We start from the raw sequence: 25,359 nt of genomic DNA on the forward strand, positions 1-25,359 counted from the left end.
TCTTCTCTCCAAATCAAAGAGGTATATAAATTTCAGGTTTTCATAATTTTCTCCATCCTTTCTGTTGCGGTACGACCGCTGCCCACCACCACTACACTACATCTATCATCTGATAAATGATCCAAAGTTTCACCACTGACCCTCTCACACTCTAGATGAATTAACTAATTATCAACTCATCTGATTCTTAGCCAAGCTTCATAGATCTGAGAAAAATCAAACACCGAAATGAATTTTTGTTAAAAGTCGTACGGTTCAGGTAATCTTCATATCATACAACTTACATATGCATATAGGTGTCTTCAATATCGATTATTAATATAAATTTCATGCTGAATTTCTGATGAGAAGTTTCATAGCGAACCTATTCCCACTCATTGCCACCAGTTATCCATCCGTCTACCTCAAAATGACCCCAAAATTTACTGCTCTTCCTTTCACCATCCTCTGCATGAACCCACAAATAATTTCCATCTACTCTTAACCAAACTCCATAGATCTGCCACTTTCTTTTTAAAATTCAAAAGTTTAAGTCATATTTATCCCACACAACATACATAGGTATGTAAGATCTCTTCAAGATCTATCGGTTGATACAAATTTCTTGTTAAAACGCTAAAAAAAAACTTTCTAATAAACTTTCTCGGCAAAGCCACTAACGAGATCAAACAACCACAACTCTAGAGACCCAACTAACATCTTCTTCCCCTATCCTCCAACTAAAGTATTTTTTTTGTTACAGGTCAAAATCCCAGTTAGGTACACTCTAAAGAATTGGATGGAGAGTCAAAGATTCAGCGACTACATGAAAATAACCTTTACCTACAAACTTTTCTCCAACGCAATATTGTTAGTATTTCTGATTTGCTTCACCCTTTGTATTTTATTTGTATTTTATGTCTTATATGCTAGATGTGTATTTAATTTACCATGGTTACATTTTTTTCCAGCATATCTATATTTTCTTTATATTTTTATGGTTTTGCTTTTGCAATTTTTTTGCTAATTTGTGTTAATTTGATTATGTTACTTTGTTATTTTCTATCATTTTTCTATGTAGTGAATGTTTGTTACTTAATTGCTATTATATATTGCTTATTTTTCATAGTGTTATATGTTTTCAACATTAATCATCTACTACAAGACACATTGTTGAGAAATTTTTTGTTTCTGGAACTTGTTATTTATTTGTGAAACTTTGATCCGTCACTCATTAGATTACTATCGTTCTTTGACAATTATTTGAAATTGTGGCACTGTATTTCTCATTTGATCAACAATAATATTAGATAACTTATTTTTTGTAATAATGATTCATTTGATTCTTTTACCATAAATTGAAGGAATATTTTGCCAATGGACGATGACAATTTTCTTTCTTTCCCCCATATTTTAAGACCTCACTTAGATATATATAAAATGAGTTTTATTTCTTCTTTTATTTCTTATTCTATTTCCTCTTCTTCTTCTTCTCCTTCTTAATACATTTTTAATGATTTATCGATAATTATCTATATTATTGACAATCGATAAATATTTCACTATATTTTACGTTTAAATTTTACTATGTTATTTATGTATACATCTTTCATGTTAGTATAATTGTTAAATCAATTTTTATCTCCTCCTCAATTAAAAAAAGGAATATTGGATAGCTTATTACTGCTAATAATGATTCATTTGATTCTTTTACCATAAATTGAAGGAATAATTTGCCAATGGACGATGACGATTGTTTTTTTATCCCCATATTTTAAGACTTCTTCTTCTTCTTCTTCTTCTCCTTCGACTTCGACGAATTCTTCGAATGAATTATCCATATTTATCTATATTATTGACAATAGGTAAATACTTCACTATATTTTACTTTTAAATTTGACTATGTTATTTATGTATACATCTTACATGTTAGTATAATCGTGAAATTAATTTTTTATCTCCTGCTCAAATAAAAAAATTGAGTTCAATCGGGACACACAATATAATTGTGGATTCTCAAGGTTGCTAACTCCTTTCCTTCCTGATCATATGAACCCGTACCTAGAATCTAATTGATTTCATATATTGATAGTTATTTATTAATTAATTACTTAGCATGTTTCCTATTGTTCCTAAAATAGATGGTGCCTCTAAAATTTTAAATTATTTAAATAAATTAGTGTTGTTTAGTTCCACGACATTGCTACTTATTTTAAAATATTAGGGCTATAAAAATAATTCCTGCTAGGTGATGCTCTAAGGGATGATATCTTGTTATTCAAAAATTCCAATAGTATGTCAAGAATGATTTTTGAACAAGCATATGTTTAATCTTTCTAAGGCTAATTTAAGTTTCGGGATTAGTTTTCTTTTTAATTAAGCATTTTGGATTTTGTTCAACTGATCTAAAACTAATATATTTATTTCTTATTGCTTTTCCTTTATTCAGTTGCATGTATTGCATTACCTTTTATGGGTTTCTTAAGCTTAAATTCTAACACTTAAATGTTGTGATAAAATTAAAATAAATAAGCTACACTCAAGTGCTGACATGTTTCATTTTTAATACCTAATGTAGTTCAATTGCGCTGCCAGAGACAATGCATGCTAACTAATTAAGCACGACAAAAATGATGTTGAGTTCATCATTATTTGCATCTTGTCTTATAGTGAGTGGATTTTCCTGTGTATAATAAAGACTTAATGAGGTCAATATGTTCAAAAATTGTGCTAGGGTTTCAAAATTTGGTGATGGAACCTTCTTGTTCTTGGCGCAACTAATTGCTTTAACAAGGTTCTAAACGTAGTTTGTCCATAATAGAATTATGCTGTGATTTTAATGTTTTGGACAAAAACTTTTCGGAAGCGTTATAAGCAAGTTAGAAGATGACACCAAGAATAATGTGGTTCCATTTCTGAATTTTCCAGCCTAGCAAAATCATTGATCCCTCGTATCTCATAAATAATGTATACGGAGCAAAAACCTCTTCACTATAAGCAAAGAAGTAAACAATATTGAAATCAACGTCATTTGAATAATGTTTAGTTAGCATGTCTAGGCAAAATATTGACTAATTTAGGTCTTAAAAAGAAACATGTCAGTAGTTGAGTGTAACTTATTTATCTAAATTTGTGGCATCATTTAAGTGTCACTATTTAAAAATATTACAACTATTAGAAGTAATACGGTGATTTCAGCTTCATGACTTAAAAAGAGTAATAGTAATATAAATTAGTTAAAAATTATTTGAATCAAGATCCACAAATCCGTTGGAAACAAAATATTAGTATCTCAAAAATCAACAAATAACTGATGCAAAATTGAATTGCATTTAAGACAAATTGGACAGTTGCCAAACGTTTCATTTTGACCAAATATTTTGTCCACTTTTAATAGCATTGATAGGCTATTAATATTCCTTTTTTAATCTAACGTTACACTTTGAAAATTGATTCACTTTCTTCGTTGTCATTAACTCCTAATTATAGCCATTTATTGTCTTGTCTTCTTTGACCTTTGGAGGACCAATAGAGATGGTATATATATTCCTATTGTGTAGTTGTTGAGAGGAGGGAAAAAACAGAGAGCAAATCAACAAATTTCATCTTTTTCTTTCTATATTCTTGTGCTAGGTTATATTTTAAAGAATCTTTGTTAGTTTCTGCTCATAGTTTTATATTAGAAGAACTTGTTGAATCCTGGGGGATACATTCATACCGGATAAAATATCCAAACGATTGTTGTAAATTCATAAAGAAAATATCTTCATCATGAAAAGTTATATTGTTGTAAATTCTTAATGAAAATACCTTCATCACAAACACTTGTATCAAACTCACCTTGGCTTGTACTTCACCACGAACTCTTGTTGGAAATGTTCATTGATTGATGTGTGTCTAAATACACTGTTCTTAAGGATATCTCACCCGGTATGGGTGTATTTCCAGGATTAAACAAGCTCTTTTAATATACAACTAGGAGTCAAAAACTAACACATTTTCTTTAATATAAAACCCATCACAAGAATATAGAAAAAAAGAGATGAGATTTGTTGATTCGCTCTATGTTTTTCTTTCCCTCCTCTCAACAACAACACAAATAGGAATATATATTTCAACTCTATTGTTCCTCCAAAGGTCAAAGAAGACAAGACAATAAATGGCGTATAATTAGAAGTTAATGACAATGAAGAAAGTCAGTCAATTGTCAAAGTGTAACATTAGATTTGAAAAAAGAATTTTAATAGTCTAACAATGCTATTAAAAGTGCACAAAATGTTTGTCAATAATGAAATGTTTGGCTAACTGTCAAATTTGTCTTTAAGGCAATTCAATTTTGCATCAGTTATTTGTTGAGTTGAAAGTTCGTAAGAATATTGTATTGTGGAGATATTAATATTGTTTTCCAACAGTCCCCTACATGTCTCATGAATATAATATGGAATAGAATGAAAAATAAGTTTTGCTGGTTTCCACATATGAGACTAATACATCGATCTGCTGTTCGTAGACTATAAACAAGACTTTGATAAAACAAAAGTATACTTACAGAATAATTTGGTGAAGTCTAGAACTTCTATAAAGAAATAATTATTTTTTAAGTCTAGCGTGTTTTCTATCACATCATACTCGCAAAATCTATGTTGTTATCGCGGTTTTGGGCTAAGAGACCATGCATGTGTCCTGATATTCATGAGTGCTCTAGAAATCTGTGACAATTTCATAGAAGCGAAACCAGTTTACACTCATATAGGTCCAATCATCAAGTGTATTCTGCAGAGCAATACACCACCTATAAGGGATATGACTTGGATTAAGAGCCATAACTCTGTCTCACTTTGCTTTGCAGATTATCACACTATATTCACACATTATAGGAGGGACAAAACTTTAAAGTTTTTACTTGATTAACCAATGACTTGTCATTATCCATATAAACGTAATACATGGAATATCCAATCTCATATGTTGGGTTACCCTCATTGTTGATATTATCAAATGATAAAGGTCTTTACTCCCCTTGATGTTTTATTAGTATGTGAATTGACCAGATTCAACTCCGACTACACATAATTTATTTTCGTAAATAATTCATCTCACCACAGCTGCTTCTTCAAATTGTATCTCAAACACATGAGTCAATTTAGTCACATTAAAAATAATTTTTTTCCACTTCGAATACACACCAAGAGTTGTCTTAACCACTTAGTCTCATCACCAATCAACTCCACAATAACTAATTCTAATTTATTGTTTTTCTATTATGGCACCCACAATACATACCAACTTCTTTTGCCTTTTTCATAATATATTGTACCCTTTTGTACAACAAACTATTCACTTATTCAATATTTTCTTATAGTACCTCTCATGTATTATCAAATACACTTTTCAACATAATTCATCAAGAGGCAATATAATTTTCAATAAGAACATGAATAATATGATCACTTCTTTTAAAACCTCAACAATTTTTTTTCTCTTCTAACATTGACATCCAATCAAATAATAATTAACTATCACAACATGTAAATGCAACATTTATTAACATACAATTAGAACCTTAGACCATATTTTTCTTATACTTTTCTTTAGGATCATGTAACACAACATTAATAACATATCCCTACACATCCAAATATTTTATAATAGAGGAATAACATTCAACATCTATAAAGTTCTATAAATTAAAATTTTTTTCACAACAATCAAATTGCACGAATTCTAATATTCATGTATCAAGTCAAATAATGTTAATATTCTTATATGTGAGTTTAATAGAAGATTTTTTATTCTTAAAACTTAAGTAGTTAATGAATCACCAATTTCAATAAATATTCTTCTTCTCCATTTGAGTGTAGAAACACAAAATCGTTTTATTTAGCACAAATGTACTCATCATTACGAAAATCTAACACTCATTTTTTCATGTTCACATATTTTTCAAAAGATTCGCTTGAGAAATGACCACATAATTTACTTCATTCACTTAGTCTTTTTACTTAGAGAAATTATCATTTCTCTGAATCTTCTATAATATTGAGGAATATGTGGATTTGTTATTATTTAAGAATACGGCTAATCCTAAAACTTCAATTAGCAATAAAAATATCCAATATATGATTTTGCTAACAACCTTGCTTGACAAAATTTAGAAATGAGTTTTATAACAACACAATGCAATTCCACCGATCATGACCTTGTTGGGATTCTATTCAAGAAGATGTATTTTGGAAGCTTTTCATGCTCGATGGAATTGCAAAAATTCATAGTAATAAAATGCTTTCTTCTAGGAAGAAGAATAATTCCCCTTCCTATCACGTGTTGTTATTTCTTGTTTAGTCATTAGCTTATACTCTTATTGCACTGTTATTATGTATACTTACATTAGAGTTTGCATCGATGATTAATTTTTAATTAGTAAAATGAGACAAAGAGTGTTTATGTGAAATTATAATTTATATACATAAAAAATTATTCATTTTGTATTGGTATACACCACAAAATTCATAAGGATCTAATATAGGTACGTAAATCTCTTCAAGATCTATCGATTAATACAAATGTCATGTTAAAACGCCAAAGAAAATTGTTCTGATGAACTTTCTCGGCAAAACCACTAATGATATAATTAAACCACCACAACTCAAGAGACCCCAATAACATCCTCTACCCCTATCTCCCAACTAAAGTTTTTTTTGTTCTAGGTAAAAATTCCGGTGATGTACACGATTGAGATTTTTAAAGAGAGCCAAAGATTCGGCGATTACATGAAAAATCAACTTTACCTATAGACTTTTTCTCCGGCGCAATTTTGTTAGTATCTATGATTCTTTCACCTTTTATATTTTGTTGGTATTTCATGTCTTGTATGGTAAGTGTTTTTATTTACCAAGGTATATATTTTTTATAGTATATCTGCATTTTCTTTATTTTTTTTATAGTTTTGCTTTTTCAATAATTTGATTCTGTTACTTTTTTATTTTCTATCATTTTTCTATATAGTGAATGTTTGTTATTTAATTGCTAATTTATATTGCTTATTTTTCATTGTTTTAGATGTTTTCAACATTAAGTATTTACTACCAGTCACATTGTTGAGGAAGTTTTTGTTGTTGGAACTTGTTATATGTTTGTGAAACTTTGATCCATCGCTCATTAGACAATCATCATTCTTGACCATTATTTTAAATTGTTACACTTTGTTTGTAATATGACTAAAAAGAATTATCTGTAGCTTATTATAGATAATAATGATTCATTTGATTCTTTTAATATAAAACATAATGAATTTTTTGTCAAAGGCGGATGATGATTTTTATTAATTTTTTTCAATTTTAAGGCCTCACTCAGACATACAAAAAATGAGCTTATTTATTATTATTGTTATTATATATTTTGATTCATATAATTGCAGTTGTAATACCTTGCTTAAGTGTTTATTACAAGTATCTAGTTTTCCACCGAAGTTATTTGAAAGAAATGTTTGAATACTTTTTAAACGTTTTATCTATCATTATCTATATTATTGACGATCCGTAAATATTTTACAATATGTCACGTTTAAGTTTTTCTATATTATTTATATATACACATTTAATGTCAGTATAATTGTGAAATAATTTACATCACCTCCTCAATTAAAAAATACGTTCATTCGGGACCCACAATTGTGGATTCTTAAGGGTGGTAATTCCTATTCTTCGTGATCATTTGAACTCTTACATTAAATCTGATTGATTTTGCATATTAACATTTAATTAATAATTAATTAAAATGTTTCATATTTTTTCTAAAATAGATGGTGACTCTAAAATTTTAAATTATTTAAATAAATAAGTTGCTTTTTAAGTTTCAAAACGTTGCAAGTTATTTCAAAATATTAGGGATATACAATAATTCCTGTTAGGTGATGCTCTATGGGATGGTATCTTGTTATTCAAATATTCCGATAGTATGTCAAGAAAGGCTTTTTGCAAAAACATATGTTCAATCTTTCTAAGGCTAATTAAAGTTTAAGGATTAGTTTTCTTCTTAATTATGCTTTTTGGGTCTTGGTTCAACTAATCTAAAACTAATATATTTAATTGTTACTGATTTTCCTTCATTCAGTTGCATATTGTATTAATTTTTATGGTTTTAATAAGCTTAAATTCTAACAGTTAAATGTTATCATAAATTTAAAATAAATAAGCTACACTCAAGTACTGATATATTTCACTTTTAAGGGCTAACGTAGTCAATTAATCTGCCAGATAGAGACAATAGATGCTAATTAAGCACTGCATAAATGATGTTGAGTTCATCATTGTTTGCTTCTTGCGTTAGAGTGAGAAGATTTTTCGTTGTGTAAGGAGTTAATGAGGTACATGTGTTCAAACGATTGTGTTAGGGCTGCAATATTCAGTGATGTAACCTTTTTATTCTTTGTGTAACTAACTGTTTTAAGAAGGTTCAAAAAGTTGTTCATTTCTTAATAACTTTATAGTTTGATTATGTTTTGGGTTAACATTTTTCAGAACTGTCATAAGCAAGTTAGAAGGTGATACTAAGACTAAGGTGGTTCAATTACCAAAATTTCCAGCCTTAGCACACTCTTTTGAACCCGGGTACCTCATAAACTATATATACAAAGCAAAACCCTCTTCACTATAAGTCAAGAAGTACACAGTGTTGAACCCAACATCATCTGCACCATGTTTAGTTTGCATGTTTAGGCAAAGCATTGACTACGTTAGGTCTTAAAAAGAAACATGTCAACACTAGATTGTAGCTTATTTATCTCAATTTGTTGCATCATTTAAGCGTAATGATTTAACAATATTATACCTATTAAAAGTAATGCAGTAATTTCAACGAGATGAATAAAAAAGAGTAGTAGTAATATAAATAAGTTGCAAATTAGTTGAATCAAGACACACAAATCATAATTACGAATACGTCCAATCCAAAAATTTCAATTAGCCATAAAAATATCCAATATATTATTGTGCAAACAATCTTTCTTGACATAATTTAGGAATGAGTTTTATAACAACACGTTGGAACTCTATCGATCATCACCTTGTTGGAATTGTATTCACGAAGATGTATTTTTGATGTTTTTCATGCTCGATGGAATGGCAATAATTCATAGTAATAAAATGCTTTTTCCCGGAAGAAGAAAATTTCCCCTTCCTATCACGTGTTGTTATTTTTCTTATTTAATCATTAGCTTCATATTCTTATTGCATTGCTATTATGTACCAAATAAACTATCTCATCTTTACATACATTAGTATTAGCAGCGACCAATGAATATTGAATCAGCTAAATAAGACATATAGTATTTATGTGTAATTATGATTTATATACATAAAAAATTACTAATATTTTATAGTTATACACGAAAAATCCAGAAGGATCTAATATAGTCACATCTTATGGAAGGAATACATATATGTCGAGTTTCTATACAACTTTTATAAAATAGTATTCTCATTGAACAACAAAGTCTTGATCTATAGGCAACTGTTAAAATGTGGGAACTGTAATTTTTTAAGAAAGAGGAAAGAAATATGAAGTCATGGAATGTTTTACAATCATGGCTTCGACATTCATATTATGTGTTTTGATATATTAAAAAATATTTTAAATTTGCACTTCAGATATTATGTGAATTGGAATTCTTTTGCTTTCTTTTGTCCTCATTTTGTACTTAAACTCTCATAGATCAAATTCAAAAAAATTAGAATGAGATATGGACCTAGAAAATCAGTGAGGACATAAATTGGTGAACTAGAAACATAATATCAGTATAATCTTTGACTCATCACAAACACTTTTTGAGAATTTCAAGTTTTTGTTTGATGCAATAAGATATAACGGGTGTCACGTCGCTATTGCACTGGAATTAACTCCTCCCATTGTGGGTGTTTATTCAATGACAGAGACACTATAATCAATTAGGCCGCTATAGCGCGGTTAAATAACAATTTATATTGAAACTCTCCGAAAGAACTCATTATTCGATGAAGCTCATTATTGGAAGAGTAAGAGAAACCTAGAGTGATTTTCTTCACTTTCTACTAAATACTTCGGTAAATATTACTAATTCATTTCCCTGGCTTATTTTTGTGATTCTTTTGCCTTAATATTGTTGGGTGAACTTAGAGAGAGTTTGACTTGAATTTATGGTGGAAAACACATGTTTTTGTAAAGAGGATCATAGAAATCAAATTGAGTTAGGATTTGATTATAATCTGAGTATTTATAGGTCATTATTCATTGGCGGTATATTGTGTTTTGTTAAATTGTTTTAGGCTAGGAACAAGCCAACATTCATAAAAGAGGGATGGCTCAAGTTCAATAAAACTTCGAAGGCTTGATTCAAGGTATACTAAGGTTGTTTGTTTTCCTGTTTATCTTATATGAGCTTGAATAGTGCTTCATTAATATTAAATATGCAACATCTTACAAATTGAAATAGCTAGGAAGAAGCTTAGAAGTTTAAATGGTCAGTTTTGTAAAGAATTAAAATTTGGAAATTTTCTTAAGTTAAGAAAAATTTAATTTTTGGTCAACTTCAACCGCCATAAACCCTAGTTCAGGATTATTTAGAGGTAGTTCTTACTATGATTGGAAAGCCCTTGGTAATATCTTTCCAATGTCTCCGATTTTGCGCAATTTTTATATCATATAAGTGAGATATGTCCTTTAGCAGTTGGGCAGTCAGATCAATGAAATGTCCAATCCGGGATTTTAGAGGGTATTTTGGTCCTTTTATTATCCAACCTAATTAGGTTTTTTTTTTTGGTAATAAATTTGGGTATAAACTGATCTTATTCATTTTACACTTTTAAAAAATAAGTTAGGTTTTTGAGAGTAGAGAACGAAAGAGGAGAAAAGAGGAGAAAGGAGAAGAGGAAGCAAGAACGTTCCAAATCATCGAAGTTCGGGTTGTAGAATTTATCGGGGGTGATCTCTAAAAAGGAATGTGAGATCATCTTGTGTTGGGTCAGTTCATCCACACACCAACTAATTTCAATTCAGCGGTTTGAGTAAGGTTGAATGATAAAAACTGAAGTTCTTGAATAGCATTGTTGAATTCTTGTTGGTTGAGTTGTTGGATGCCTTGTGTTGATCTGATTCATGTTTCCGGGTTTATTTTGAGTTAAATCTATTGGTTAATTAGTGTAAATGATACTATGTGTTTAGGTAAAGAAACATGAAAGTTTAGAGGGTTAGAGATTAAAAATGGAGGAGAAAAGTTGAGAAAGCCTGTCTGTAGGGCCTTGGGGTTCCACGCCTCCACAGGACAACTCTAGTCGTAAGGCCTTGGGGTGCTGCTCCATCTTGAGTTCCCCAAAATGTTCTCAAAAGTTTGGGGACCGATGCGCACACCTCTCATAGCGCCAAGGGCGCATGTGCACCCCATTCGTTCCCCACCATTTTTTGTACTAGTTCCTAAGTGATGTATTCACCATTTTAAGGTACGTCTAAAAATCATAAAATAATCCATAAAAATGAGATCATGAACCTTGAATCCATAATCCAATTCAAGGAAATTTAAGATCAAAATCAAAGAAGTTAAGAGTTAAGTATAGAAGATAATAAGTAAGTCAAAAAACCAAAGTTTCTTAATGTTTCGAGTGTCTTTATTAAACGTTGTAGGTTCGTTTTAAGGATCAAGTTTCAAGTTGAGTATAGAGTAAAGAGTTGATGTTCTTCCTTGAAAGAAATATAAAGGAACTAAGTATTCCCTAACAAATGATTCAATACTCAAGTTATAAGCTAAGTAAAGAGTAAAGAGTAAAGTTGCAGTTCATTATTCAAAAGTATATGGGGACCAAGTATTCCCAAAGAGATTTAAAATGTTTTCACATTTAAAAAAGTAAGGAAACAGATTTAAAATGTTTTTACATTTAAAGAAGTAAGGAAACTAAAAACTATATTTTCCAAAGAGCCTCCAGGTTAGTTTCAGAAAAGAATTATAGCTTTAGAAAATGAAGCAAGCAAGAAAATGAGATTTTCAAGATATCCTTTTAGCTAAATTTTTGAGCAAAAATGTCGAATCACAGGAAAAGTTGCGTTTAAACATATAAGATAAGTATATTTTTGGTAGTAGTATTGAAAACTGATATGGGGATGGGATATTAATATTAACTAAAGTCTCCATGAAAACTATGTAACCATCCTCAATACAAAAAGGGTCATACTTTTAGATGAATCCTTTTCAAATTAGACTAGTGGATCCATTAGACATTTAGGTCCTATACTCTGGCAAGGTTACGATAGCTGAGCAACGTGGGCTGAGTAACGTTGTAGCATGACTAGAACTACTAAGTGATGGTTGTCTATTAGAGAAACTTCCACAACAATAGTTGCATGGTTCCTCAAGAGGTCCTTCCTAGTATGGATGGGGGTATGAGACTTCATTCATAAATTGCACGAGCAGACTTTGAGGGGAAGCATGATATGTCTTTGATTATAATTATGAGTTGACGTTAGTTTATTTGTACTTTTACATACATATCATAGTTATTTTGTATCTTTGTATACATAAAGAGCATACATCATGGTTTTAAGCAACTTATCTTTATTATGCACTTGTTTTTAAACTGCTTTATAATTAATTGAGTTCTGCTAAGTATTCATAAGTTAAGTGTTTCTTTCATATTATCTTTCAAGACAATGTTGTGTTATTAATCCAACACGTATAATCATACATTTACAAATGCCAATTGTCCTACATCGTATCATGATGCAGATATAAGTAGCTAGGATCAACCTTCGACGTAGCATTGATCCAGTGAGTGACTCAGAGTCACTTTGTGAGCCTCCCTTCATTTTGGAGGACATATTTATCATTTAAGTGATTTGTTTAAGTTTTCACTTGTTAGGATGATTGGTGGTCATATCTCAACATCCCTCTTTAATTTAGAGTCTTCATAGACAGATAGTGTTAGTTTCTTTAGTCTTTTCAATTCACTTGTGAATGATTGATACTTGAATTTCCACTTTGGCTAAGTATTACTTTTAAGTTATTTCTTGAGTTATATCTTGTGTTTAAGTCTTCCTCTTAGTAAGTAAGCCAAGCGAAAGGTTCACTCAAGATCAACAATAGTCATTAGGTGTTGATCATGTCCAGGGTGTAGGCTTGGGGAGTGAAAAACTTAATATTAGAGCAGAAAGTTCAAGAGTCCTACGGAGTATATGAAGTTGTTTCTGTAGTGTCTTTTTCATTGGTTTAAAGTGCGTTGCATCTATGATTAAAAGGCTATAACATTTATGAATTTCTCACTTCTTTCGTATTCCTTTTCTCTCTAATTCGTGTATGTACGTGTTTCCAGAGACTTATGCCTCCACGAAGAGTAGTCAAAGGTCGTCTAACTAAGAGATATGTTCAGAAACAAGAGTTGCAAAATGCAATTGAAGTGCAACAACAAGGAAAAATTATCCATGCTAAATTCAGTGAGACTATCTAGATATTAAGTCGAGCTGCGACTCATCAAGTTAGACATAGAGGTAATTGAAAGGAAGTGGATAATACTTCAGAGATCCGTATGTTTTTATAGATGAATTAACCAAGATTCACAGGTTGAAGTGTCACAGAGGACCCCGAGAACTTTGCTGAAGTCCTTCAAAAAGCTTTTAACATATTGCATGTTGTTGATGCTGAGAGGGTGGAACTAGATGCATACCAAATAAAGGGTATCGCAAGAGTCTTATTTTCCCAATGGAAAAAGTATAGGGCTGAGGATGTACCAATTGTAAGTTGGGTTGTGTTTGAGAATTTTCTCATGGGACGTTTCATTCGTTGTGAGTTGCGAGAGCAAAAGATAAGAGAGTTTCTAACCCTTAATCCTGCGTTTATGAGTGATCATGAGTACGGTCTGAAGTTTGCACAAATTTCCTGCTACGATCTGGAGATGGTTGTTGACATGAGGAGCATAATGAGTTTATTTTTGGCTGGGTTGTCTCGTTAGTCAATAAAGGAAGGAAAAAAAGCAATGCTAATTGGGGATAGGCACCTAGACTTGTTTATGATCTATGTACAACAAGTCTAGGAAACAAGTTCATGCAACAAAAGAATAATGCCAACAGGTCCTCCCTTTATTTAGAAGCAAAAGGGACCTACTCCATCATCTATGAGTGCACCTATACCTAAGAACAAAAGTGAGTACAATAGTCAGAAGTTCAGAGCTAATCCAGCCTCTTCTAATGTCTGTATGTCACAAAGGGATAGTAGACCTCATGCATGTGGTAAGAATGGCAGAAACCACTTCGTATTTCTTGTGAGGGCTTTACTAGTTGTTTTAAGTGTGGTCAAAATAGTCGTTTTCTGAGGGAGTGTCTTGAGAACTAGAAAGGTATGGAAATCAAGGAGAAAAGGTCCAATCTTCTCCAGTTGCTCCACCGAAAAGAGCTGCACCTAGAGGGGCTACTTCCAATAGCGGGGGAAGAAAAAATCGCTTATAGGCTATCAACACTCGTCAAGAGCAAGAGGGTTAACTAGATGTTGTCACTGGTGAAGTCTTTGACTTTACTGTTCATTCTTTGCTAGACCCAGGAATGATTTTATCTTTCGTAAATCTATATGTTGCTATGAGATTTGATGTTATACTTGAGCATCTTGGCGAAATATCCAGTGTTTTTACACCTCTTGGTCAGTCTATTCTAATAGAGAGAGTCTATCGTGATTTTCCCATTTTCGCCAATCACAGAAGTACCATGACTAATTTAGTTGAGTTAGACATGGTAGATTTTGTTGTCATTCTAGGTATTGAGTGGCTTGATGCATGCTATGACTCAGTTGAATCTAGAACTCGAGTAGTCATTTTTAAGTTTCCAAATGAGCCAGCCTTAGTGTGGAAAACAATTTAGTAGTGCGGAAAAGTCTATTTATGTCGTACATTAAGGCGAGAAAATTATTTTGTAAGGGGTGTGTATATCCCTTAGTCTATGACTCTAGTGTTGAGATACCTCCTATTCAGTCAATTCCAGTAGTGAAAGAGTTCCCAGAAATCTTTCCAGATAATCTTCTGGGATTCCCGCGTGAGAGAGAGATAGACTTCAACATAGAAGTTCGTCTAGATACTCGTCCTGGATCTATCTTTCCATATAGGATGGAAGCAACAGAGTTTGAAGGGTTAAAAGAAAAATTGAAAGATCTGTTAGATAAGGATTTCTTCGACCATGTATATCACGTTGGGGCGCTCTGGTCTTATTTGTGAGAAAGAAATATGGTTGCCTTAGGATATACATAGATTAACGCCAATTGAACAATGTTACGATCTGTAACAATCGAGGGGCACCTCCTAGTAGTTACAAGGTGTAATCGACCCGTCGAAGGTCTCATTCATGCCACACGTATCAATCATTGTATACGATACTCAAAATAAGTATGAATTCAAAACTTTGTTCACGATGAAGAATACATTCATTAATAAACAAGCGGAATACTTTTAAAAATATTATATCTTTACAATGTCTCAATAAACCATCTATACGTTATAATACAACATTTGGACTAAGCCCATACAACACTTGAAATAAGCACTAAAAATGAACATTTGGGTCTTGTCCCCGAATCTATGTGGACTCACCAAAGCATTATTTTCAACACTTCGAAACCTATTCATCATCCATGGCATATAAAGAACTCCAATTCCTAAAGTTTAGTCAAAAAGGGAAAAGGAGTTAAAACATTTAATGCACTAAGAATGGAACCCATGCAAAAACCATGAAAAAGGGACATTTTTAGTATGAAAACGTGCTTTCATGACATTTAGATAAAACCTTCACAATAAGAGTTTAAGCGAAATAAATATACAAGTAAACAATCCAATATAAGACACATTCAAATAACCCACAACCTACCAAAGTTTATCCTAAGACCCACCTACATATGATATCAAGTGGCCGCCCATACATCCTCTTCATAAACACCTAGGTGATCCTCAAGACTACCCAAAGTAAGGATATTCCTTTTCATCACATAACACTTAACTACATATTCATATAATAAGCCTTCTCATCATTTATAGTCCCTATCAAAGGTTAATCTAAGAGTCAGTTGAGTAAGACATGACAAGGCCACCCATACACCCTCTTCAAGCACACCTAAGAAATCCTCAAAGCTACCATAGAAAAGAACCTCTCTATTCAACATGCTTTAACTAAATCAACATTATTGGTCAAATCCATTTAAGATACAACAAAACAATTAGGGGACTTAACATAATGGTCTTGGAAGACCTAGGGAATTTATTCTAGCATATTCAAGGGCTACTCCTGCCATGTATAGATAGTGTCATTCCACTACATACATGTTGTAGAGCCCATCCAATACTAGAGTGTACATCATATATGATGAGAATAGGCATTAAAATTAATAGACCATACTATCTAGGTATGTAATATTGTGGCCTAAAACCCACACCGTGGAAGGTGTTCTACTTGACAAAGGTAGAACTAAGACTCATCCCATGTTTGCACATGGTTAAGGGATATCAAGGGTTTCATTATACTCTAGTTTCATACTTTAGTAGAGCTACTACCATAAGCATACCACTCGGTTTTTTTCTTTTTATCTCATAGAGTAAATTCATACACGTGAAGGTATTCGAGAAGGTACCATTTCTTAGTCTTACAAACTCATAGTACCCCTACCATGAATGAGTAAACTAGGACTGCCACTCAAGGTCTATTAGGGATGTTGATTTTTAATTTTCTTTTCATATTCAAGGTTTTATACAAGTCTTTCATATAAGGTAACCACTATAAGTCTACTGATTCTAGACATTTATTGAATTATGCGTACATTCACATACATGACAAGGGTGCCAATGTCTACCAAGTTAAGAGATCACCTTCACAGAATTTTCATGTATCAATAAGAAGGAAATAAGTCTATCAATATAGACACAACATTTGTCATATAAAATAGTAAATAACCTTCAAGTACCTATTACGGACAACTAATTCTACCAACACAAGATGCTACATCATTCAATAAGGACATGTAACACACCCAAAATTGAATTAGGGAAATATAGAGCCTAACATGAGTGTGTAATGATCTTATAAGGTCTTAAAATGACTAATAATAGTCTTAAGATGAAGTGTGTAATATTTGGGAGTGTTATGAGGTCAAACGTCTAAGACGTTCGAAAACTAGTCGAGGTTGAACTAGTGTGTCATAGTATTTTGTAGTGAGTTTTGGGGTATGTTTTGAGGGTAAAATTTAGTATGACGTGTAAAGGATTGAAACGTCTGAGAACGACGCCCCTAGGACCAGCCTAAGGGTCCCCAAGGAGGACCCAAACATGGTCCAAGCAAGCTGCCGCGCCAGCAAAGAATTGGCAGTAGCTGCGCGTCGCGTAGCCTGCATTGATATGGGAAAATTTTACCTGAGATGCGAGTATATCACGAATCATTCTGTCTCAAAATTTTTAAGAACCAAGAATTGAAAATGCCTCTGCGACGCGTAGTGACCTCAAAGATTTGGCCTCGTCATTTTTTTATTCAAATTAGAATTGGTTAAAATGTCCATTAAGTTCATGGGTCTTTTGGGAACTTTAGGGATTAATTATTTGTGGTTATTTTTTGTATTTGAAGTATATAAAATCATTAAAATAGCCATTTATACATTAAACTCCAAATCAAAACCTTTCTCTCACAAAATTCTCCCTAATCCACCATTGAAGAAGAAGAGAAATTGGAGGCAGCTTTAGGACGAATTTACCAAGTTTTCAAGATGGGTTTAAGGATATAATATAAGGTATGTGAAGTTTATTCATAAATGTATTCTTCTATTCATGGAGTCCCCCCTAGTTTTCCAAAATAGTAAATCCAAAATACCCAATCTAGGATGGGTTGTGATTTCATTGTGGGTAAGGCTTGATTGTGATCCCAATCTATTGGGTAGCGTTAATTAATATTTAAATTATGATTATGTGATGTTTTAATAAGGTTTTCATGGTGAATTGTAGTAATTGATGTTGAAGGTGGTCATGGTGATTTTAGGTCATTAGAAGTTAAATGAAGGTTCTAAGTTGATCTTGTTAATTCAATTGTATTGTATACTCCTTGATCATGATTGAATCACCTTGATATGAATTGAACTAGGCCTAATTGATCTAGGCCGGTATTGACTTGTAAATTTTGAATTGAACATATGTAATCATGTTTGGCTAGACTTACCTTCTAATCATTTAATTCAATGAAGTAAGAATGTAATTGAACATAGATCATGATGAATTGAAGCTAGAAATCGTTTATGGGTTGGTATGCCATTGATGTTAGGGCTTTGGGGGTGAAGTCATTATGAAGGGAATATGACGATGTTTTTTCTACACTTAGACATGAACATGATAGCAGAAGCAAGTTCTCTCACATAGATGTACTCTAGGTGGACCTAATAACCAAAAATTAATCAAGACATGACGGACTAGATTAGATTAAGGATGGATTGTATGATCACTTCTTGGGTGATAGACTTGGTTAAACAAGACCAAGGCATGACAGCTACAGATGGTAGATCTCAAATGTAGCTTGAGATAGTAAATCTCAAGGAGGATTGGGTTGACATACTCATGGTAGCTTGAGTGTTGAATCTCGTGGTATCTTGAGGTGATGATCTTCATGGTAGATTGGGATAGAGGAAGAGCATGTTTGGCTCAGCTTAAAAGCTGGTCAAACTGACTTAAAAGCTGGTTTTTGACTTATTTAGCTGTTTGGCAATACTCAAAATAACTTATTTTAAGTTAAAAAAAACTTATTTTAAGCCAAAAGTTAAAAGCTAGGGTAGGGGTGTTTTTTTTCCCCAGCTTATAAGCTGTTTTAAGTTGACCACATTTTTACCTTTTTGCCCTTAATATTTTTATACAATCTCCAAATTACCCACATAACCCTAACATCTCTTTCTTCTATTTTTCCCTTTTCACGTGTGGATGATAGACAATTACTATTACTAATGAATGAAAATAAAATAAATCTTAAATCTTTCAAGTGATCTATTCAAATTATATATTATTAAAATGTAAAATAAGTTGCACATATAACATAAATAAAAATTTATATTCCTCTTATAAATAATTTGTGATAATAAAGAAATATGTGAATGATAGACAATTATTATTACCTATGGATGAAACTAAAATAAAATCTTAAATCGTTCATTAATCTATTCAAATTATATATCTTTAAAATCTATAATAAGTTTATATTCCTCTTATAAATAATTTGTGATGAGAAAGAAATATGTGAATGATAGCAAAATATAATTATTTATGGCTGTAAAATATAAATTAATTAACTTTTATTATGTTAACAGCTTTTAAGGGTATTTCAGACATTTTGATTTAAAAAGCTGTTTATCAGCACTTATTNTTTTGTTTTAACTTCAGCACTTCTATCCAAACGCATAACTGCTTATTTTAAAAATAAGTTTCAGCACTTTCAAAAGTACTTTTTTAAAGCTGCTTTTATTAAGCACATCCAAACGGGCCCGAAGTAAACCCTCTCATGTGTAGCTTGGTCTTATTCTGCTAGGATGCTTGATCATGATACCTTTACTTGGTTTTGCTAAAACAATTTAATAGTATCTTTAGAGAAAAGGACTATACTCACCTAATGTTAGATTGAGTTGCATGCTAGGCGCATTTCATGATAGCTTGTCTTGCATGCAAGGTGCATTACCTGAATTAACGGGATTAGCTTCTGATGATAGTTTAGGGTTGAGGATTCATGCTCCACTATGGAATAGCTTGTATCTATATGATTGGTTGCATGGTGATTAGAATGATTGTATCCTTCTTTAGTTAACTTTGTAAGTATGATGACATACTTGTAGCTACCTATGACATGACCCCTATGGTATGTATGCTTAGCTTGGATAGTGACGATAGTTGCATTTCATGACAGGATTGACTTAAGATGATAGTTCCTTGTCAATATGAAGTAGGTTTACTAGAGACTCCTAAGATAAAATTAAAGGGAATAGGGTGACTTCAATATATGCTTGGTGTGTGAGGTACAATGGTATGCTTAACATGTATCACACAAGTTTGTTTTGAGGTGGTGTAGGGGTATAGTGCTCATATGTTATGAAGAATCTAGGTTCTAATTATGATAGTGGATTATGATCAAGAATTGCAAAAGACATGTACTATGATTTTGTAGTAGTATGGGATGCTACCTTAGATTTGCAAAAGTATACTTGGAGGTGGGTAGTCAAGTAGTACATTTTAGTATGAAGGACAATGAGTTAAGTATGAAATCTTATACCATTTATGATGCTTCATTATGCTTATGTTATTCATGTTATGCTTATGCTTTATGTCTTATGATTATGTCTAATATTGGATATCTTATGCTATAATATGACTGTTTCCATATATTTTGCCTACATTCTAATCCAATGTAGGGTCTTGAGGAGAATGAGTTGCTTTCAAGGGTAGATTTTCCAAGGCTTTCAAAAAGTGAAGAGTGGTGATTCCTCATAGCATCCGAGGACACCATCACGATGATGTCTTTTATGTTCAATTTTTATGGGTTGTGACCCAAGACTATTGTAGTCATGATGCCATATATGGTTTTATAGAAATATGTTAGAAGTTTTATAAAATAATTCCGCATTATGTTTTGAAAGAGAACTTTTAATTCTGCCCTACTTTTCTTATTTATGCAGTGAATGATTTCTAAGGTCTTGTACAAGACCTCCGAGAGGTCAAGTACATCGTGTTCCCACTTGAAGGATGCCCTAAATTCTAGGGTGTACTTTGGGTCGTGACAAGCATAATATCAGAGCATAAGGTTATGAAATGGTCTTAGGATATCTCAAAACCACATCTAGTAGAGTCTTATTCATTGGTGTAAGTCGTGAAACATCTATGAGTGGGAGACTACAAGATTCTTAAGAAATATTCACTTTTTCATTATTCAAGTCATGCTATAGTGTTTGGCTTGAGTAAGACTTCCTTCTAACATTACCTATGATTTGTTTTTCAGGTTATGCTACCACTAGGGCTAATGCTAGAAGGGATAGAGATGGAATTGAGAATCAAGATGTTCCTCCCCAAGGGAATCAAGTTCCTCCCCAAGTTCCTAATGCTTCTCTAGTGGAGAATGTTACTCTAGAGGAATTAAAGATTTCTATAAATTTGTTAGCTCAAGCCTTGACGGTCCAAGCCAACAGGGAAGTGGTGGCTAAACCTATAGGGGGAATCTGTGCTTATAGAATTAGACAGTTCCTGAGGATGACCCCTCCGGAAATTAGTGGATCCAAGGTGGAGGATGATCCAAATGGGTTCATATATGAGGTGTATACGACTCTTGCTATTATGGGTTTGACTTCTAGGGAGAAAGGGGAGTTAGCCGCTTACCAATTGAAAGATGTAGCTCAGTTTTGGTATGACCAATGGAAGGATTCTACGCCAGTAAGGGCGGGTCCTATAGAGTGGGAGAATTTTAAGTAGACTTTTCTTGATAGGTTCTTTCCTAGGGAATTGAGAGAGGCTAAGTTGGGGAATTCATAAGCCTCAAACAAGGAAAGTTGAGTGTTAAGGAGAATGCTTTCTAAATATGCTCAAAGATTGGTAGCAAAGCCTAGAGACTTTATGAATTGGTTCAGGACGGGGGTGTACGATTAGTTGAGGAAGAGTGTCATATGGCAATGCTTGTAGATGATATGGATATCTCCCGACTAATGTTGTTTGCTCAACAAATAGAAGAGTCCAAGGTTAAGAAGGACATGAAGAGAGTAAGGATATAATGTTAAGGGCCCGATAGACATGGTCATTCTAAGAATTATCAAAAGTCTTGCGGACATGACTCCTCTATTAATCCTAGGTATGAGAAGAGTAATGAGTATTCCCGACCTACTTGCACTAGGTGTGGTAAGAAACACGAGGGTAGGTGCTTGTCCGGTAGATATGGTTGCGATGGGTGTGGTGAGAGTGGTCATATGATGAAAGGTTGCCCTAAGGCAAAATCTAATGTAAGATAAGGCAAGCAAGTTGTTACTAATCAAGTGGAAGATGGTTCTCCAAAGAGGAATATGTTATATGCTCTCCTATCTAAGGGTGATCAAGAATGATATCCTTTTGTCCCTCTCCAGTATGTGTTTCTTTAATGATTTATAAATTTTTTTATAATTTTTTATGATTATGACATGCTTTATGATTTTGCTTCTCTTAATACAAATGATATGATGTTAAGGAGACATGTGTGACTTATTCCCAAGTGGGGGATACGGAGCCCTTTTCATAAGGTCTTTATATGATTATGTGTAGTTATGATTATCTTAGAATTGAATTGTTTCCTTTATTTGAATATGTTCATTTAGATATAATTCATATATAATAGGATACTATTCTAGATTTGGTCTTTTATGAAATGTGTAATTAGGTGTCATTCGAGGACAAATGTTTCCCAAGTATGGGAAATTGTAACACCCCAAAAATTGAATTAGGTCAAGATAGAGCCTAACATGAGTTTTTCATGATCTTATAAGGTCTTAAAATGACTAATAATACTGTTTAGAGTCAATTTTTAAGGTTTGGATTTGTTTGAGGTCAAACATCCAAGAACGTCAAAGGCGTCCGAAAACTAGTCGAGGTGGAACTAGTGTGTCTTAGTGTTTAATAGTGGAGTTTTGGGGTATAATTTGATGGTGAAATTGAGTATTGATTGTTCCTATACATAGACTGACATATAAAGGGTCTAAATGTAAGGTCCCCAAGGAGGACCCAAACATGGTCTAAGCAAGCTGCCGCGCCAGCAAAGAATTAGAGGTAGCTGCACGTAGCGCAGCCTGCACTGAGATGGGAATTTTTTCCCTGAGATGCAAGGACATACCGAACCATTATGTATCAAAAATTTCCAGAAACAATAATTGAAAATGCCTGCGCGACGTGTAGTGACCTCCAAGATTTGGTCGCATCATTTATAAGTCAAATTAGAATTGGTTAAATTGTCCATTAAGTGCAGGGGTCTTTATGGAACTTTAGGGATTAATTATTGATGGTTATTTTAGGCATTTGAAGTGTATAAAGTAGTACAATATCCATTTAGACACTATTATCAAATTATAACCTTTCTCTCCTAAACTCCTGCCAAAACCACCATTGAAGAAGAAGAGAAATTGGAGGTAGATTCAAGACATATTCACCAAGGTTCAAGATGGGTTCAAGAATCTAATCTAAGTTATGTGAAGCTTATTCATACATGTATTATTCCATTCATGGATTCCCCCTAGTTTTCCACAATTATGAATTCAAAATACCCCAATCTAGCATGGGTTGTGATTGCGTTGTTGGCAAGGCTTAATTGTGATCCTAATCTAGTGGGTAGCATTAAATTATGTTCATATGATGATTATTTGATGTTTTCATGAGGTTTTATTGGTGAATTGTAGTAATTGATGTTGAAGGCGATCATGGTAATTTTAGGCCATTAGAGGCTAGATGAATGTTCTAAGTTGATCTTCGTAATTCAATGTTATTGTATGCTATTTGATCATAATTGAATCACCTATATGTGAATTGAACTAGGTCTAATTGATCTAGGTTGATATTGACTTTTAAAGTTTTAATTGAACCTATGTGATCATGTATGCCTAGACTTACCTTCTAATCATCTAATTGATTGAAGTAAGCATGTAATTAAATATAGATAATAATGAATTGAAGTTACCAATTGTTTATGGGCAGGTATACAATTGATGCTAGGGCTTTGGGGGTGAAGTCATTATGAAGGGATTATGATGATGTTTTCTTATACACTTAGACATGCACATAATAGGAGAAGCAAGTTCTATCACATAGATGGACTCTTTGTTGACCTAATAACCTAAAATTAATTAAGACATAATGGGCTATATTAGCTTGAAGATGGATTGTATGCTAACTTCTTGGGCGATAGAATTGGTTAAATAAGACCAAGGAATGATAGTTTGAGATGGTAGATCTCAAGGATAGCTTCAGATAGTCAATCTCAAGGAGGCTTGGGTTTAAATACTCATGGTAGCTTGAGATGTTGAATCTCATGGAAGCATGAGTTGAATCACTCATTATACCTTTAGGTGATGAACTTCATCGTTGCTTGGGATGGTGAAGATAAACTCTCACATGTTTAGCTTGGGCTTGTGATGCTAGGATGCTTGATCATGATAGCTTGACTTGGTTTGGCCAAAAAAATTTAATGTTAGCTTTAGGGGAAAGGCCTATACTCTCTTAATGTTAGCTTGACTTGCATGCTAGGTTCATTTAATGATAGCTTGTCTTGCATGCAAAACACATAAAATTAATTAGCTTGGAATTAGTTTCTCATGATAGCTTAGGGTTGAGGGTTCATGATCCCATATGGAATAGCGAGCATCTATAGGATTGGTTGCATGGTGGGTAGGATGGTTGTATCCTTCCTTAGTTATCTTGGTTAGTATGATGAGATGATTTCCATGGTAGTAGGTCTATTATGATAGTAACTTGAGATTAATAGACATGGTTTCAAGATAAGTTAGATTGGATAGGTTAGTCTAGATAAATACTTAGTGTTGATGGTAGTATGAGATGTTATACATACATTACATAAGTATGACTTGAAGCTACCTATGACATGACCCCTATGATCTGTATGCATAGCTTGGATAGTGAATATAGTTTCATCCATGACATAATTGACATATGACTATAGTTCCTTGTCAATATGAAGTAGGGACTCCTAAGCTAAAATGAAAGGGAATAGGGTGAATTCAAGATATGCTTAGTGTATGAGGTAGAATGGGATGCTTCACATGCATTGCACAAGTGTACTTTGGGGTTGACTAGGGGAATAATGCTCATATGTTATGATGAATCTAGGTCTTAATAATGATATTGCATTAGGATCAAGAATGACCAAATAGATGTACTAATCTTTGGTAGTTGTGTAGGATGCTACCCTAGTTTTGCACAAGTATACTTGGAGGTGACTTGTGAAGTAGTTCATTTGTGTAAGAAGGACAATGAGTTAAGTCTGAACTCTTATTTGATTTATGATGCTTTATTATTCTTATGTTATTCATGTTATGCTTATGTTTTATCACTTACGATTATGTCTATTATTAACTAATCCTTTGAGATATTTTATGCTATAATATGATAGTTTATATACTTTGTACATTTCCTACTAACGCATATTTTTCCTACATTCTAATCCAATGTAAGGTATTGAGTAGATTGAGTTGCTTTCAAGGGTAAAGTTTCCAAGGCTTTCAAGAAGTGAAGATTTGTGAGTCCTCATAGCATCCGAGGACACCACCACTATGATGTTTTTTATGTTCTTTTCTATGTTAGAATTTTTATGGGCTTTGACCCAACACTATTGTACTCATTATGTCATAGATTGTTTTGGAGA

At 32.7% G+C, this 25,359-nt stretch overlaps 1 long non-coding RNA gene across 7 annotated transcripts; it reads left to right on the top strand.

Annotated features, from left to right (window-relative positions):
* LOC107014492 lies at positions 1-25,359 on the top strand. 7 transcript variants are annotated; one of them, XR_003576787.1, is made up of 6 exons: positions 1-259; positions 743-849; positions 6,687-6,795; positions 10,281-10,352; positions 20,974-22,080; positions 25,170-25,359. It is a non-coding gene; the product is annotated as an uncharacterized LOC107014492 (long non-coding RNA). The 7 variants fall into 7 exon arrangements; XR_003576763.1 differs by lacking the exon at positions 6,687-6,795 and adding an exon at positions 20,654-20,837; XR_003576765.1 differs by lacking the exon at positions 6,687-6,795 and having other exon boundaries at positions 10,281-10,362.

Source organism: Solanum pennellii, chromosome 1 (genome assembly GCF_001406875.1).
Source record: "Solanum pennellii chromosome 1, SPENNV200".
Classification (NCBI taxonomy): Eukaryota; Viridiplantae; Streptophyta; class Magnoliopsida; order Solanales; family Solanaceae; genus Solanum; species Solanum pennellii.